The sequence below is a fragment of the Nuphar pumila genome, chromosome 10, assembly GCF_984573655.1.
Source record: "Nuphar pumila chromosome 10, dmNupPumi1.hap1.1, whole genome shotgun sequence".
NCBI classification, from domain to species: Eukaryota; Viridiplantae; Streptophyta; class Magnoliopsida; order Nymphaeales; family Nymphaeaceae; genus Nuphar; species Nuphar pumila.
Window position 1 is genome coordinate 1,144,427 of NC_143258.1, and position 9,344 is coordinate 1,153,770.

General features: G+C 44.4%; 1 pseudogene; it reads left to right on the forward strand.

Moving 5' to 3' along the window:
- The first annotated feature begins 7,233 nt into the window (after positions 1 to 7,233).
- On the forward strand, positions 7,234 to 8,640 carry LOC149823171 (putative acetyltransferase At3g50280; annotated as a pseudogene).
- Positions 8,641 to 9,344: the final 704 nt, after the last annotated feature.

The window sequence follows — 9,344 nt, forward strand, 5'->3', positions numbered from 1 at the left end:
TTTCTCATAAAGTAGATTTTTTTCAAAATCTATTTCTCAAAAACTTGACAAAGAGATGGTTATTGGACAAAGAACTTGGTTCAAAAAACTGTAAATTTTGAGTCAAACAGCATAAGTTACATGTGAAAAGCATGAGCACAATCATGATAATACTATATATATATATATAGAGAGAGAGAGAGAGATAGATGATTCTTGTGAGGAGAGATGTTATCTCCATGGAATAAGTGGCGTGGAAGAGAGAACTTTTATCATTTATGTACACTGTAGTGTATATTCAGTGTGTGGGGACAGTGTTCCAGCTTATTCATCCTTCATGTTAATTACTTACTGAAGAGATGAAATTACCAAAGGAACCAACAGGGTGGCCCATATCAGGAAAGCAGTTGCAGCTGATACATAAGGAGGCCTACTATAAGCTTGGAGTTGGCACAAGATAAGGAATGGATCATGCCATATGGGACAAAAGACATTCTAGAGTGAACTGGGCTCCTTGCAGGACTCTTATGAATCATGTCTTTTATGTCCTTGTGACATTGTATCTTGCACACAAGTCCTTTTTCCTTGAACAGCCAGCTCAAAGCTCACACCACACCCTTGCTGTGATCTCAAAAGAGAGAATGTGCTTAGGCTCACCATTCAAGGGCACTAATGCTGTCTAAGTGAGTTGATTCACCTTTTTAACAACCCAATAATTCACCAGTACATTGGAATTCATGGTTTATACATACTTTTTAAACATAAAGTCTCCATTAGCAGCCTGATGATGTTCATTTTGGATGCGTAGCAATGAGATCCATAATTCTTGGCTAGTTTCTCAAAATTTCTGAAGAATTCCCACAGTTATTCTGCTCTTGACAAATGGTTCCTCATTCTTTTGTTCAAACATAATCACCTTCTTTGATCCGAACAAGAGTGCCGGTTTGGCTCACACATACACACACTTAGGGGTGCACACGAGCCGAGCTTAGGCTGGCTCGGATCGTTCATAAAAATATCTGTTCAAACTCGGCTCAAGCCGAGCATGAACAACTTTTGTCCAAACTCGGTTTGAGTTGAACTCAACCTTGGCACGGCTCAGCTCAAGCCGAACATTTTTTATTTAAAAAAGTGAAGTATAGTGAAGACAGTGGGTTTCAAACTACCCACCTCCTCGAAAAAAGGGTTAACACCTTACCCTTCTAAGCAAAGCCTTCTAATGTGTCTACATTACAAAGATAAATTACTCATATACTATACTGGGTGCATTATATAACTACACAAACCGAGCTTAATCGAGCTCAACGGAGTTTGGTTGCTTGATCAAGCTTGGCTCATTTATGTATACGGAGCTTGAGCCTGTGCTCAAACCCGGGTCATTTATCAACCCGATCGTTCAAGCCAAGCTTAAACGAGTTGAGCTCTAGCCAAGCCCAAGCTAGCTCGGCTCATTGTGCACCCCTACTCGCTCACATACACATTTGCTTGATTTTGATATGGAATAGACCCCAACAAGTGGGGGTGCCCAGCTCACTGCATCTGACAGTTGTCACAGAATTTTGATTGTCTTTTCTATGTTTTACTGGGAACAACATATTTTGCCTCACTGGGGGGCGGATCCATTAAAAGGCCGTGGCCTGGTTCTCAGCGAGGGTTCCTTGTTATAAAAAATATATATATCACAGTTTTTAGCATATCATCCAAGGGAAATTACAAATCCAAGAGCCTAAATTCAATGGTATAGTTTTTGTTGTTATTCATACTTTCAAAATATAGTTTTTTGTTGTTATGCATACTTTCAAACTTTATTAGTTAGCCAAAAAACAGCGATTAAATGCTTTTGTAGGTTAGCCAATTCGGCAATTTTCACAATGTGCAGAAACTAAACAGAACAGTGTGCATGCCCCGTGCGCACACACACACACACACACACACACACACACACACACACACACACACACGAAAAGGCTACCTGAAATGCAAGTGCCTGTGAACCATTGCAATGGTTGTACTAAATCTACAACTAAAAAGAAAAGAACAAAATAGAATAGAACAATGCCTTTATAAAATATTCTGATTGTCCTGCAACAACCAGACATGATAACTGCTTATGAAAAACAAGCAAGATCAAAGATAGAACCTCAATCCTACTCAAGTAGGATTTGGACCTAAACTGGTCTAGCCATTGCTATCACTTAGCTGGGCCTTGGGCTGGGCCCAAATCATAGAGAATCTTATGTTGCAGGAACCATACTGATGGCTAGATACAGATCCCATCTGCAACAAAAATTGGATAATCTCAAATACTATCATATTGCACATGCAAAAGTTCAAGATCCAGATCCAGCTGGATTCTGCTAAACACAAACCTGGTTCCAGCTCACTGTATCTCACATGTTCATTATATAGTAAAAAATTGTAAGTGAATGGTCAATGCATGTACATTTTCATGGTTTCGTATCTCTGCTTAATTTCATAACCTTAGAAGCACATTAGTATCATCACAGCCAGGATTCTCAAATCACAAGAATTAATCCAACTGACCAGACCAGCCTTCACTTTGTAAATTTTGTGAAAATATCTGTCATTGAATTTCTTAACTGCATATTACAGAACTAAAGATCTCAATTTACTAGCCAGTTTCAAAGAATGACCGACCACGGATTTCATTCATTGGTTTCTATCACTAAAAGATACACCACATTCTCTCCCTTTTAAATATTTGGAAAAGATTCTGGCTGATTTCCTACAAAGTTAGGTAAACTAATAAAAAAGAAGCAAGGTTAACTGAGTTTCTCTTTCTCTCTCATCCAGTCTGATTTACAACCAAGTTAGAGAAAATAATAAGAGGTAAGGTTAGCTCTCTCTCTCTGATTTCCAACCATGTTAGAGAAAATAATAAAAAGGAAGCAAGGTTACTGTCTCTCTCTCCTCTCTCTCTCTAAAAGGTATTCCTTACTTAGTCAATGTATAGGGGTGGTAGGGGTATCTATGATTGATAGTTAGGCTTCAAATTCAAGGAACATCAAGGGAAGAAACTTCCCCCATTCCTACTCATTATTGACATGATGTATTCAGGTGCATGAATGCCTTATGACTTCGGGCTCTCACAAGCCTTATCATTTTGGCACTGTTCACTTATATATTTAATATTAACCTTTCTAAGAAAAAATCTTCATCCATATCACCTTTTTATCATTAAGTTCAACAGGACGCCCCAAAGAAAAACGTGACCAATTTCAACTTGGAGAAATTATTATGGATTACCAAGCTGTCTTTAGCCGTCCATCTCGAGATGAATGAATATAGAAGCAAAACAGTATTGATACTTGTCTGTATGATTTTTTTATATTCTATATTCATGTACGGCTGATTACAGCCTAGCAATGTGTCATCAAAGGTACATACTTTTCAAGTTGATTTCGTCTATACCTTTTTAGAGATCTCTCATCTTCTCCGAGGTTGGAGTTTATAATTTTTTAAGTTTATAACGATAGAGAAGAGAACTTTTAGATATAATCAATAAAAAAATTGAGATTGCTAAAGTAGTTGTTTACTTATCTCAAAATGGTTTAATTAATAGAAAAAAATTAGTACACCGATTATCTTAGATTACATTCTTAATTATGTGACAAGTGGATGGGAAGGAGAGTCTAAGGATTCAGCGGGGAGAAAGGTTTTTTTTTTATGATGAACTCTTGCCGAAGTGAGAAAAACCCCAGGTGGGACCCACGACCACCCTACCTTAAGTGGCCCACCTCACTTAGTGGGGAGAAAGTAGAAACCTTGCAGGACCCACATTCATAGAGTGTGATCCCCACAAAAACGTGTGGCCCACCGACCAATTGGCATGCTTACAAAATTACAAATAATTCCAACTACGCATATGATGGCTGGCTATATACATGAACCCTTAATCTGGACTCTAGCCTTAAGAAACATGAAAAAGAAGGGATGATTGGCTCATGACAGTTGGATCCTTTGACAACTAATTTGATATAGTTAAACATAATTAATGCCTACATAATCAAGTTCATTAACCGAAACAATGGACCAACTTGGGAGGGCAGATTTGATTGGACCACTTAGTAGGACCCACACCCCACAAAAAAAAAATTGAGGGAAGATCACGTGCAATGTGATTGCACCTTTTTAGTGTGCTTCTTACGTTTGTATCACAAAGATCACTGATCCGGTACAACATCACACTAAAAGTATGCAATCACATTACACATAATCCTTCCTCACCAAAAGGCCTCCCATCACACAACCAAGCCTTCCAACTTGGCTCCAAAGGAGCCCCAATCACACAAGCACGCCTCTCCCTACTCACAAGATCTTGAATTATTAAAGTAACTTTTCTTTCATAAAAGTGATTTGGCATCCTCACCATCTACAATATGCACAAAGATCATGAGGTCCCTGTGAGATGTGGACGGTGAAGATTTCAAATCACTTTCTTAAAGTGATTTGACAGATCACCTGATCTACTCTCCATTCAAATGTGTGGCTTTCTCTTGTGTGTCCCTGCCATGCCAATCCATTGATTTACTTTGTCATTGATTTTTCAATAATAACAGGGGAAAACCACCTCGCTCACCGAGTTAATTGGAGTAGAAACCCAGGTTCACTTTGTCATTTGGGGAGTACAACCAGTTTTGACCTCATGACAACATATATGCACCCATAGGTTTTCAACTCGTGACGTCCCATCAATTTGGTGATGTTCATGGATCACTTTACCAAATGAGCTTTCTGATAATTTATTATATTTCGGCAACATAGAAAAGGACATTTAGATAGGGATGGCAGTGGATTGGGGGAAACGGCCCCACCCCAACTCGCCCGTTTGAAACAGGGATGGAGGCGGGGATGAAGGTTAAAATCAAAACCCGTGTGGGTCTACACCACCACCACCACCACATTTAGATTCATCAAGGAATGGTCATGATAAGGTGGTATCCAATCAATGGCCACACAACCAGCCTTTAAGGAATGTAGGCATCTTGGAGTAGTTTTCATCAATTTCTTTTCATATTTCTTGCACTTTTTGAAAATTTAAAAATAAAAATATATTTAATAGAAGAAATAAAAAAATAAAATCACCCTGCAAAAAAAATAGCTGAAAAAATACAAATGGCATGATAAACATGGCATTTATATTATAATGAAAATATTGTGATCTTTTGAAAACGATTGCAAAATATTGCCCAATCTTTCTTGAAAATGAGTGGTTGTAAAGACTTAAGTGCCCCGAAGATGATTATTTAAGACCCAGTCTCTGCATTGCAGGATTATCCGAGAAAGAAATCTCCCCTGGAGGAGGCCATGAACATCAACCCTCTCACTCTCTCTCTCCTTTCTATTTCTGCTTTTGTCCATTAGAAGATCATACATTGCTCCATCAAGCACCGACTGACCTGCACATTTACTGTTGTGGAGCCTGATTCAGAGTTTTTACCCTTACAGGAGGAGGGTCTGGGGGCTCCTCTCAGCGTCGGTAGCATCATTCAACTTGAAGAGTTGTGGAGTCTGATTTAGAGTTTTTACCCTTACAGAAAGGGGGGTCTGAGAGCTCCTCCCAGTGTGGGTAGCATCATTCAACTTGAAGAGTTATGGAGTCTGATTCAGAGCTTTTACCCTTACAGAAGGGGGTCTGAGGGCTCCTCCCAGCGTGTTCATGGCCTTTTGCCCTTACAGGAGGGGGTCCGGGGGCTCATCAACCCTCTAACTCTCTCTCCCTTCTATTTCTGCTTCTGTGCACATCCATCAGAAGATCCTACATTGCTCCATCAAGCACCGACTGACCTGCACATTGACTGTTGTGGGTCCTTACTGATGAGCTGCCTCTAAATTTATTCGACTCTGGGTCCTTACTGCACTTGAAGTTGAGTCGTTGTATTTTTTGTTATTCGGTTGGTGGTGAGGCCCTCCTCTACTCTCTCAAGACTCTTAGCTTGTGCAATCTTTCTTTTGATGATTGTGGTTGTAATCATCAAAAGAAAGATTGCCCAAGCTAAGAGTCTTGAGAGAGTAGAGGAGGGCCTCACCACCAACCGAATAACAAAAAATACAATGACTCAACTTCAAGTGCAGTAAGGACCCAGAGTCGAATAAATTTAGAGGCAGCTCATCAGTAAGGACCCACAACAGTCAATGTGCAGGTCAGTCGGTGCTTGATGGAGCAATGTAGGATCTTCTGATGGATGTGCACAGAAGCAGAAATAGAAGGGAAAGAGAGAGAGTTAGAGGGTTGATGAGCCCCCGGACCCCCCTCCTGTAAGGGCAAAAGGCCATGAACACGCTGGGAGGAGCCCTCAGACCCCCCTTCTGTAAGGGTAAAAGCTCTGAATCAGACTCCATAACTCTTCAAGTTGAATGATGCTACTCACACTGGGAGGAGCTCTCAGACCCCCCTTTCTGTAAGGGTAAAAACTCTAAATCAGACTCCACAACTCTTCAAGTTGAATGATGCTACCGACGCTGAGAGGAGCCCCCAGACCCTCCTCCTGTAAGGGTAAAAACTCTGAATCAGGCTCCACAACAGTAAATGTGCAGGTCAGTCGGTGCTTGATGGAGCAATGTATGATCTTCTAATGGACAAAAGCAGAAATAGAAGGGAGAGAGAGAGAGAGTGAGAGTTGAATGATGCTACCCACGCTGGGATGAGCCCCCAAACCCTCCTCTTGTAAGGGTAAAAACTTTGAATCAGGCTCCACAACAGTCAATGTGCAGGTCAGTCGGTGCTTGATGGAGCAATGTATGATCTTCTAATGGACAAAAGCAGAAATAGAAGGGAGAGAGAGAGTGAGAGGGTTGATGTTCATGGCCTTCTCCAGGGCCCTCCTCCAGGGGAGATTTCTTTCTCGGATAATCATGCAGTGCAGAGACTGGGTCTTAAATAATCATCTTCGGAGCACTTAAGTCTTTACAACCACTCCTTTTCAAGAACCGTCATTTTTTTTTTGCACCAATGGAGGAAAGGGTACTTAAGTCTTTGCAATCGCATCAAACTCCAACGCTAATTAATGGTGACAAACATGGGATACGAGACGCACATGCTTACATACGTGGTGCTCTTTGGGACCCCGATCATGAGATGTAGCTAACTGCCCTGTTCGGGGGGAACATATAACCTGCTTCGCTCTAAATGCATGCACTGACGCCAACTTGCCCGCTCTATAAATCCCCTCTCCATATTCTCCCTCACCACCAAAGCTGGAGAGAGCGAGAGATAACAGAGAGACTAAAATGATGGCGATAGCATCATCAAATTCAAACTCAAACTCTTGTGTAGTAACTCTGCTCTCGGAATGCACCATCTTCCCGGAGCGCCCTTCCCCACCCATCCTCTCCAAACTCACCGTTTCAGACCTCCCCATGCTCTCCTGCAACTACATTCAGAAGGGTGTCCTCCTCCCCGACCCCCCCGTCCCCTGCGACGCCTTGCTCCGCCTCAGGGCCGCCCTCGCCCGCACCCTGGTCCACTTCCCCATGCTCTCTGGCCGCCTCCGGACGGACTCCGGCGGGTTCGTCTACGTCGACTGCGACGATTCCGGAGTCCCCTTCCTCCACGCCGCAGCGCCGGGCCTGCGCCTTGGCGACGTCCTGGCGCCTGGCCGTGACGTGCCGGCGTTCGTCCGCGAGTTCTTCGCTCTCGACGGCGCTGTCAGCTACGACGGCTACTCCCGCCCGCTGGCCGCCGTCCAGGTTACGGCCCTCGACGACGGCGTCTTCGTCGCGGCCACCGTCAACCACGCCGTCGCCGACGGAACGTCCTTCTGGAACTTCTTCAACGCGTGGGCAGAGCTCTCCCGGGGATCGGACGGAGTGTCTCGCCCGCCCGAGATGCTCCGGTTCTTCGTGAAGGACTCGGCGGCGATCCTCCGGTTCGAAGGCCCGGGAAAATGCCTCGTTTCGAAGATGGCGCCGCTGAGGGAACGAATATTCCGTTTCAGCCGGCGTGCGTTGCTGGAGCTGAAGGCACGCGCGAACGAGAGGAGGCTCTCCGGCGGCCAGCAGACGGATATGGAGCTCATCGGAAAGGAGAGGGACGACGATTGGAAGGCGAAGAGGACGCCGGCGAGGACGGAGGTATCGTCGTTCCAGTCGCTGTGTGCGCAGATTTGGCGGTCGGTGACGCGCGCGAGGCGGCTTCCAGCGGCGAACAATAGGACGACGACGTTCCGGATGGCGGTGAACTGCCGGCGCCGGCTGAGCCCGCCGCTGCACGCGGACTACTTCGGGAACGCGATCCAGAACATCGCGTCGACGGCGGAGGTGGCAGAGCTACTCCGGCAGGAGGTCGGGTGGGCGGCGGCGGTGCTCCACCGCGGGGTGGCGGGGCACGGGGACGCGGCCATACGGGGGAGGGTGGAGGAGTGGGAAAGGTCGCCGGGGGTCTTCCCGCTGGGGAACGCCGACGGGGCGTCGATCACCATGGGGAGCTCCGCGTGGTTCCCGATGTACGACAACGACTTCGGTTGGGGGTTCCCGGTGGCTGTGAGGAGCGGGCGGGCGAACTAGTTCGACGGGAAGATGTCGGCGTTTCCGGGACGCGAGGGCGCCGGAAGCGTCGACGTCGAGGTGTGCCTCGCCCCTGAGACCATGGCACTGCTCGAGCGCGACCCTGAGTTCATGCACTACGTCACCGCGGCCTAATCCTTCTTCTTGGTCTGGGTCTGCTAGAGAGTTGGGGGCGTTGAAACTTGGAGGAGCCGGATCAGGTCATTTGGCAAATGAGACTTATCCTCATCTGCCAATCTTGATCGTTGAAGATAGTTTCAGGATTGTGGCACAGCCAACCCCTCCCATTTTTTCTCTTGAAAATAGTTTTATGTTTTTTTTTTTGGGGTTGCAAAGGATTTATGCATAAAAAGTAATAGATAGTGTGAAAATTTGGGGCTTCTTGGGTCAGCATTACACTTTTGTTTTCAATCATGATTTGAAGTTTGTTTAATTTAAGGTAAAAACAAATTTACATCAAGGTTGTTAGCTTAGCAAAAAATTTTATTTTTTTTTACAGAAAAAGCTGAGGTTTAGGTGGACCCTACCAGTTATACATGCAACGTCCCCGACACAAGGTGGCAATCTTGATGTAATTATTTTTCACATTGAATGAATGGTGGGAAACTGCCATGCTCGCTCGCACAAGTGGGCTTTGGTTTTTCTCACCACTTGCCATATTTTATGTATAACGAGAGGGGATAGGTTTCTCAAAACAATGAATATATTATTCACACACCTAATTTGCTAACACTTACAAGTTCATATATCCTTGTACATTGCCTTTATGTATATTGGAGGCTCCCGACCAAACTTTGATAGTAATGGGGATTAGAGAACATTGTATCGTCTGTGAAAGT